Source organism: Maniola jurtina, chromosome 4 (genome assembly GCF_905333055.1).
Source record: "Maniola jurtina chromosome 4, ilManJurt1.1, whole genome shotgun sequence".
Taxonomy (NCBI): Eukaryota; Metazoa; Arthropoda; class Insecta; order Lepidoptera; family Nymphalidae; genus Maniola; species Maniola jurtina.
In genome coordinates this window covers 3,048,658-3,057,571 of record NC_060032.1, presented here as the reverse complement: position 1 = coordinate 3,057,571, position 8,914 = coordinate 3,048,658, and the positions used below count along the sequence as shown (strand labels likewise).

General features: G+C 38.7%; 1 protein-coding gene across 9 annotated transcripts in view; it reads left to right on the top strand.

The window, feature by feature from the left end:
• Nucleotides 1–8,914, top strand: part of LOC123864363 (FERM, ARHGEF and pleckstrin domain-containing protein 1) — an 84,677-nt gene that overhangs the window by 56,183 nt on the left and 19,580 nt on the right. The gene's annotated exons all lie outside the window — the stretch shown is intronic.

Sequence of the window (8,914 nt, the reverse complement as noted above, 5' to 3'; positions counted from 1 at the left end):
ATTTATCAATCAACGAATAAATAATTATGGTTATGAATGCTTTTTATTTATTTATTTTTTTGTTTTTGGTACAAAATAAATAAATAAATAAAAAGCATGAAGAAAAAGTATTCATAACCATAATTATTAAGAAAAACATAAACAACAAAAAATTTCGTCATGCAGTTGTGCAGCTTTAGTTCCTTAAATTACTCTATAAATTGTCAGATTTACTTTAACTCCTGTGAAGGTGCCTCTTAAAGGTTAAAATTTGTAACTAAAACATTTATATAAAAAAAGTGGTTGAACGATCCGTCATCTCGGTTAAATTATCGAAATTATTAATTACATTAATTCATCTATGTGTATGTATGAATAAAATAGATCTAAATTATTAAGCATCGAAATGTAGACATGACTAGAATAATGTATGAACAAAGGAAATGTTCTTAATAATTATAATTTATCTAAAATTTCGCTATAAATACCAATTTGTATGTATAAATTGTTATATATGACATGATGAATGGTTTAGAGCTTTTTATTAATATTTTCTAATTATAGCATATTTTCTTTATGGTTAAATTATTTAACTAACCTGCATTATTTTAGTGATAAGTCTGATAATAGTGCTAATTCGGTTGTACATAAATCTTTAATATTTAGGTGTTCGAGCCTTTAGGCTTGACCCACTTGAGATAACCCTTTAGAACATCAGCGCCATCTAGTAGTTCGTAACGACACAACCCGAGCATTGATCCGTATCGGCTCGGTGATTTGTGGAGGGGAGTCAGCGCACAGGCAGGTGGTGTCGGCCATTTTAATTTCAGTACGCTTTTGAATCTCAGCGTCGTCAGTAAGAAATTAATTCCGCAGAATTAATTTCAAATTAATTCAAATTTTTCAAACATTGAATTAAAATTAAATATTATTCAAATGTAAGCATTTACATTAATAACTAACAAATTGTTAATAATAGTCTTACATCGGTGTCCGTAGTTTGATACGGAAATCACTCATGTAAGCTGGTGCTAAAATATGTTGCTCCGGCACATATTATAACTTTTCGTAGTTACGCTACGAACTATTTCATAATGTTATTATGAAATTCTTGTCGTCTCGCAATGAACGACAAACTGTCGGAAAACCTTTCGTAGGTGACGGCAGAATAGCACCATGATAGGCTGGAAAGAATTCCAGTGTCAGTCGTATCAACTGAGACGTTGGGTCGAATCGATTGAGACGTCCAGTCGCATCGATAAAACTCAATCCAACGACCCAGGCACCCGGTCGTCTCAATTGAGACGCCCGGTCGTATCAATTGAGACGCCCAGTCGTATCAATTGATACGTCGTCACATCAACTAACCAAAAAGTGGTAATTAGCAAAACTCATCTCATATGACGTTTTCGCTACCTTCCCAGATCATGGCATCTACAACTATGGGAGAACTAGGTCTCAGACCAGTCTCACTAGAACAAGAAGGTTCCTTCTCCAGAATAGTTCAAATTATTTATTGAATATACCTACCCCGACGACTAGAGGTCGTGAGAGATCCAAGATCTATCTTACTCACGACTCTATCTCACTAAACAATTACTTGTTTGGGGATAAGATAGAGGCAAAATTAAGAGTCGCAATACCGACGGCCAAGATGGCTACAGCATATTACCCAAATGATCTCTATGGGAAAAGAAATATCGGTGATAAAAAGGAAATTGCTAGAATGGCCTCTGGGGAGGGCGTTATTATACTCCCCGCATAGCATTATGGAGAAGATTCATGATAAATCCTACGAGGACTTCATTAAGACAATCAAACTACTGAAACCGCGGCTGATGTCAAGGGATGAAGCCTCGTCTAGCGAAAGCACACTGAGAAAACGGGGTCCCACATCCCCTATCAGCTTGCGCGACAGCAAAACATCACACTATGAATCGTTAGATCCATACATGGCTCCCGTAACAGATTCATTCATGGTGAAAATGATGGATCGCCTTACAAAACAAACCTAAGCGATCGAAAGCGTTGCAAGCTGGGTTTTCAATCTTCGCTTCTAAGAGTGATCAAGGCATTTCTGAACTAGACGAGCCCTTCGAATCAGCACCAGACAGTACTGAACCCAAGGATGAATTTAGAGGTCCCTCTCTGAATGTTCTGCCTCAGGAAAACACCTCATTATTAAGTACCCCAATGAATGCCGATTCCGAAGAAGCTACATTAGTGGCGCAAATCGCCGAGGCTCAGCGAAAACTGGCCTCTATTAATGCAACCGGCAATATTCCGCAGTGTGACTTTTCACCCTGCACCACTGAAGCTGAAACCAAGCTAGCCAAAGCAGATCCAAACCTCGTCGATCAAGATCGGAAGTGTCAACGACTGAATGAAGACGGCTGGAAGAACATAAGATACGCCGATGTTCAAAAATCATTCCACGCCACTCCAGTATTTTTGGCACTTACTGTCAACAGTCATTTGGCAGCAATAACACCTAACTGAAATTCAACAGCACAACTAGAGAAAACAGATATGACCCTGGGTGCTAAAACATATATGGGTTGCTGCCGCAAAGAAAAGCTTTCCAAAAAGCTCACCAAAAAATGGATCCTAACACGTTCAATAGATCCAGATCCAAGATCATAATATGCTTGGCGCACACAGCTCTTTTAGGAAAATTTCTGACGGGCTACTGCAATACTCTTCTGGCAGAAGAGACGAAAGAATCCAAGCCTGAAGAGAGTCCTGTAAGCCAGCGAACAAAGTACTGAGCAATACTCTTCATGACATACCACCCTCTGATACTCATCTCTTTTCTGAAGGAAAATTATCCGAAGTGATAAAGGATCAGGGGGGGGGGGGGCACATAAGATCTTTTCGAAGAAAACTAGCCCCAATAATAAAACTGGGAAGAAGAACAGCCTCAAAAGGATACAAAAACTTTAAAGAATATAAGCCACAAAAATAACAGCGTAATTTTCGTGACTCTCGCTCAAAACAAGATAGTGGCACGTCCGGCACTCATAAAGCCAGGACCCCTCAAACCACTACAAAAAAAAAAAAGCCCTAATTCGCAGTTATTTATACCTGGTCAGCTTGGCTTAAGGTTTGATCTATGGGAATCTTTAGAAACATCAGAGACAATCTCAAATGTTATAAGAGGTTACTTACAAGGTTTTCTAACTGTAATATCGAATCGTATGAACCCAAAACCTCAGAGGACATGTCTAAACAAAGGAAAAATCTACTACTAAATATTGGTGCAAATACTTGTGGGGTACCGTATGGGTATATGTGGACTCCGTTAGATCGTAAAGGATACACCCAAGTTATGTACAATATTTTTATTTATCCAACTTGTTTTTTTTTGTATATAATGAAAAAAAAAAAAAAAACAAGTTACACTAAGAGTTTGTATTTACAGAATGTTATTTACACGGAACAGAAGTGTCCTATTTACTATCGCGAGTCGTCCAAAAGGTGGACGCAACGACCGGCCAAGCAGGCGAATAGAACGAACTGAACACGGGGGATGTGGGAAAAGCCCTTTTATAGCCTTTCCCAATCTATCGTACTTTACCATTACGCTAAACCCAGTAAATACCGGTTCATACCGGTGGCAAGCTCCCAAGAATAGGCACGCAGGTGCACTTCGCAGGTGTTGTTCGCAGGTGTTATTCGCAGGTGTTATTTGCAGGTGCAATTCTTGGAATTGGCTTGCTGCGAATCACCATCGTCTAACAACAAACAGTTGCGCGACGACCTAACGCGGTCTAACCATCCTACAGTAGTCGGTCGCCACATCAGCCCCCCCCGGAGACCTTTAGGGTCGATAAAAATCCGGGAACCTACCTTGGCGACCAGAGCGAGAGGTAGTTTGACATGCGGGTGGCCGCTCTGAAATCCTTAATACTCTCTCCAAAGGCAAATGGTGTTGGGTGGACGCTAAGCGATAATTAGGCAAATTAAACTTTGCGGCCAATGTAATCCCACTAGGCTTTCTGTATTACAGACGCATTCAGATTGCAGCAAAATCACTCTCGGACATACGGAGATACAAAAGGTTCCCGTTGCCGGATCAAATAAAGGAAGATCTGGTGGCTCCAAAATATGTATTACGGAAGCATCGAATATTCAAGTCGCCCCAGCATCAATCTTCATAGCCACCGACGCCTCAGACATCGGATGGAGTACTATAATAAACGGCATGGAACAGTCCCGTCACTGGAGTATCTATCAAAATCACTGGCATTGCAAGCAAAAGAAATTATGAACCTTATTCGAAGTGATTCGAATGAACTTAGAAAAGGTCTCGGGGAGAACAATCTTCTTTCGAACAGACAGCAGAACAGCGGCCTCCTACATGAGGAAACAGGGTGGGACGAAATCACAAAAACTCCTTAAGATTGCCCCAAAAATCCTGATTTTAGCACAGCAACTCAAAATCACTATTATTCCGAAATACCTGCCAGGCAGATACAACGGAATAGCTGACTGCCTATCGCGACTAAAAGGTCATCAAGAATGGCACCTCCATCTAACGATACAGAAGAGAATTTTTCAAAAGATGGACACGCCAGAAATCGACCTCTTTGCGAGCAAATCCTCTGCAGTAGTCTCGAGGTATGTGAGCGAAGACCACAAGGAGCTACAAGCAATTACCCGGATGCTTTCAGCAGGCAATGGAATTACAAAGTGGCTTGGATCTTCCCACCACCAGCGCTAATTCCACGTGTGCTGCAATACCTGAATGATTCCCAGGGACACTACCTCTTAGTGATACTGAAGTGGAAGTAAGCTTTTTGGAGGACCGAAGTGAAGAAGAGGGCACAGGCTTCCTACAGAATTCAAAATCTAAATGACCACCTTCTGGACTTACAAACAAACCTACAACCTTGGAACATTCAGAAATCGGAATTTGTTTTTGGAGGTATGGAAAGTACGGGCTGGTCCCATGAGATAACAAATTGGAGCGAATTGAAACGCACTATATTACAATCAGCCTGGAGACACTCCATGTTTAGAACCAACAGATCTCTTGGAGAGCATGGTTACAATGGACATTAGACAACAACGTATCTCCAAAGACCCCAAATCCCGGCGACTCAGCCAGATACTTAATTCATCTTTACGAAGTTAAAAAGTTAGCCTCAAGAATTGTACTGGTCCATAAGTCAGAAATCTCTACCTTCACAAAGCCTTGTAACACGTCTCCCCTAAGTGACCATCCATTAGTGAAGAAAACCATTAAAGCAATTTTATTAAAGAATTCTCCTATACGATGTCCTTACATTTTGGAATGGATCTTGTAAATTGGATTGGCAGAGGAAAATCCAGGTTTCCAGTTTATTTAAAATTTCTCAACGCGTGGCAATTTTGCTACTCCTCGCTGCAGGTCGTCGCATTCATGATTTAACTTTGCTCCACATAGACGCGGACCACGGTCAAATTACAAGAGAGCAAATCGTATTCTGGCCCTCTTTTGGGTCAAAAAACGGATAATGCGAATTACCAGCAATCGGATTGGTACCTGTCGAGGAGCGATAAGATTATTTTTGACCTCTGCTATTGGATACCAAAACTGATAAACAAATCAGAACAACAGAGGAAAGCAACCCCAACTTTAACAAACGTATTCATCACTACGCGGAACAGAGTCAAAGCAGCATCTAGATCTGTAATAGCAGGCTGGTTAAGGCTAATTCTGAAAGATGCTAAAGGCTGACAAAAAAGCCTCTCTCGGCAGTTTTAGGTCAGATGTTGCTACAGACAACTGGGTCAACAAAAACCTTGATGTTGATGAGGAACTACGCAAAGGTAATTGGCGTAGAAACTCAACTTTCTTGAAACACTTATTTAAGGAAGTAGAGGTTAGAACAAGAAATGTTATTGTAAATTTAACAATGTGTGATTAATAGTTTTTTTTTTTCACAATTTAGAATTATTATATCTGTGATTGTGTAAACGAGTACAAGTTAAAACTTATGACATTAACATTATGTTAGTGATTACGATGAAAGAATTGTATTAATCACTAAGAAAATAATATCTTATTTTCTCATTCCTAAATGGAACATAATCTTTAAGTGAATCATACTCCATACATAGTCACAGTACGCTAAGTCAGCGCCGGCAGATATTAAACATCTCAAGTGGGTCAAGCCTAAAGGCTCGAACACCTAAATAGAAACGTTTTTCCCCCGAAGGGTAAAAAACGTATATTTAGGTTTCAGCCGAAAGGCTTGACCCACCATTAAATACCTTACCGGCTTCACCTCGCTTCGATTCCTGAAATCGGTACTGAAATTAAAATGGCCGACACCACCTGCCTGTGCGCTGACTCCCCTCCACAAATCACCGAGCCGATACGGATCAATGCTCGGGTTGTGTCGTTACGAACTACTAGATGGCGCTGATGTTCTAAAGGGTTATCTCAAGTGGGTCAAGCCTTTCGGCTGAAACCTAAATATACGTTTTTTACCCTTCGGGGGAAAAACGTTTCTATAATCTCAATTAGCAGGTTTAGAAATTGTGAAAATATATCACTACAGACAGATTTTGAAGCGAACTTTGATTTGCTCAGAGTTAAAACGAGACATATTTATGTCTGGCATAGCTTGGATACCTCTAAGTCTGTGCAAAATCAAAGTTCCCTCTATAGATCCCAGTCTTAGACCTGATAATTTAGTTGAGATTTTTACAGTACAAATGAATTAGCACATATAACAATCGAGGAAACTTATTTTACAACATTCTTGACTACTATATGAAATTGTACTGTCATAAAAATACTGAATGGTCATAATTATTTGAATTTGCGCATCCCATTCATAATATCGTGAAATCTTTTTAGTATAGGCAAATCGATTGTGATCATTATGTTCGAATACTTAATATAGATAGGTCGTTAATATTATAATTTGCAATAGAGACTTAAGTATTCAGCCATGCTTTAATTAACACACTATACCTTATGCATCCATGTTGTTCCTTATGCATCATGGACTTCCATAAAGTAACGCAGTGCTTCTATCCATAAAAAATGTACTTATATTTCAAATAGGTGCTAGCAGACTAAAGTAAAAGCATTGGTGGTTTTCATATTCAAAAATTTGCACCGAAAAGACGAACGAACAAACTAACAAACGGAGAAACAAGAAAGCAAGTTAATGCTGTTTGTCATCCAATTCCAATATGTGTTCAAAATTTCAAGTCGGGAAGTTAGTTTAACCTCATCGGGAAGTTAGTTTAAATACGATTGCAAAATTTCTACCGAAGAGACGAACAAAGAAACAGATCGGCAGGAAAGCGAGTTAATAAAAAGTCTTGCTTCAAAAACACAATAGCAGATCTAGCGAACAATATTACCTATATAATATCAGTGACGGTATCTCACACAAAACTGTCAAGTTCACAGCGCTGCTTTTGTCAAAATCGTAACGTGACAGTTTAGTGTGAGATTACAAACCGCAACCGAGTAGCGACTCGAGTTTTTAACTGTCATATTCTACTGTATTTGACAGTTAACAGCTCCAATCGCTATTATAGATTAACCGGGCAAGGAATTTTATCATAAAACGGAATGGTGTTGCATTAATTAATTGAAGGCTTGTTTATTGTCTATCTTTTTACTTTAGTCTGTATGTCAGTCCCAGCATTTTCGCCTAGATAGGAAACAAATATCGAATAAATGTATTTATTATGTTTACTGAAAATAGAGGTGACCTCCCTGTCATTATACAATATACATTATAAAAAACATGTACTTATCAATTAATTGTAAGTAGCTAGAATACCCATACCTAATACGAGTAGTTACCATTTATTGATGCTCCATTTCACGATGACCGCTCAGCCTAGGTTGTAGTAGTGAATGTACCGATAAGCGTTAACGCATTTGTGTGCGTAGCGTAAACCGCGTCGCGGTTGGAACTGAGCGCCACGCACACTATAACAATGTGTACGTGTGCACTCACACTAACATAGCCAAACGTTCTTCGTGAAATAATATATAAGTACCAGCTATGCCCTTGACGCATTCAACCGTCATTATTTAATTACTTTTTGTATTGGCTGATTGCTGTTTCCATTAACTATACTATAGTTTTTATTTCTTACATCAGTAGGCCTAGCTTTAAAGTTTGACAGCTACAATGTGTTAGTTGGAATCGCCTCCGATTGGGTGACGCTTCTAACTATTGGCTATAATGTACAGTTGCAGCAAGAATTTCATCATTTCAGCCAACTGCAACAATAGCGATTATCGCAATGAGAACAATCACGACATCCGTGCTAGCCCTGCAGTTCTTTTTACTGAATATACATTTATTTTTAAAGTTCTAATTCTGTCTGTTTGCCTTTTCTTCTTCATAAAGTGACTTCTTTCGAAGATAAGTCAGATTTCACTATACAATTATTTTACATCTGCTTATATATAAGCTTCTTTCTCTAACATTTTTTTGCGTTAGGCATGCTATTAATAAGCCCATTAACTTACTAACTTTAATCAATTTCTATGTATAAAAAAATCAACCAAACATGTGAAAGCGCACGATAAATAGATTGTAATATTAATTAATATAATATTGCTAGAGGCCTGTCTGCCTCAGTAACCTGAACGCACATTACAGCACAAGCCGAACGCGACATGATTGAGCCCGCGAAAATTGAAACGACGTCAGTATTTTGATGTCACATGTAGGCTGGTGTGGTGGTATACGACATTTTTTTGTTAATAAAAAATTCAAAACACGTATGTTATGCGAATAATCTGTGTAATTTTTCGTATGCTACTTTTGTTAACTCGTGCGCGAGAAAATTGCCATCGTGGAGCGCAGCCCGGCTAAATAAGAAAGTATCTCACTTTATACGTTTTTTATTCATTTATGGAATAAAATGTAACATGCTATACATAATTAAGGGGTAATCGTTTTACAGT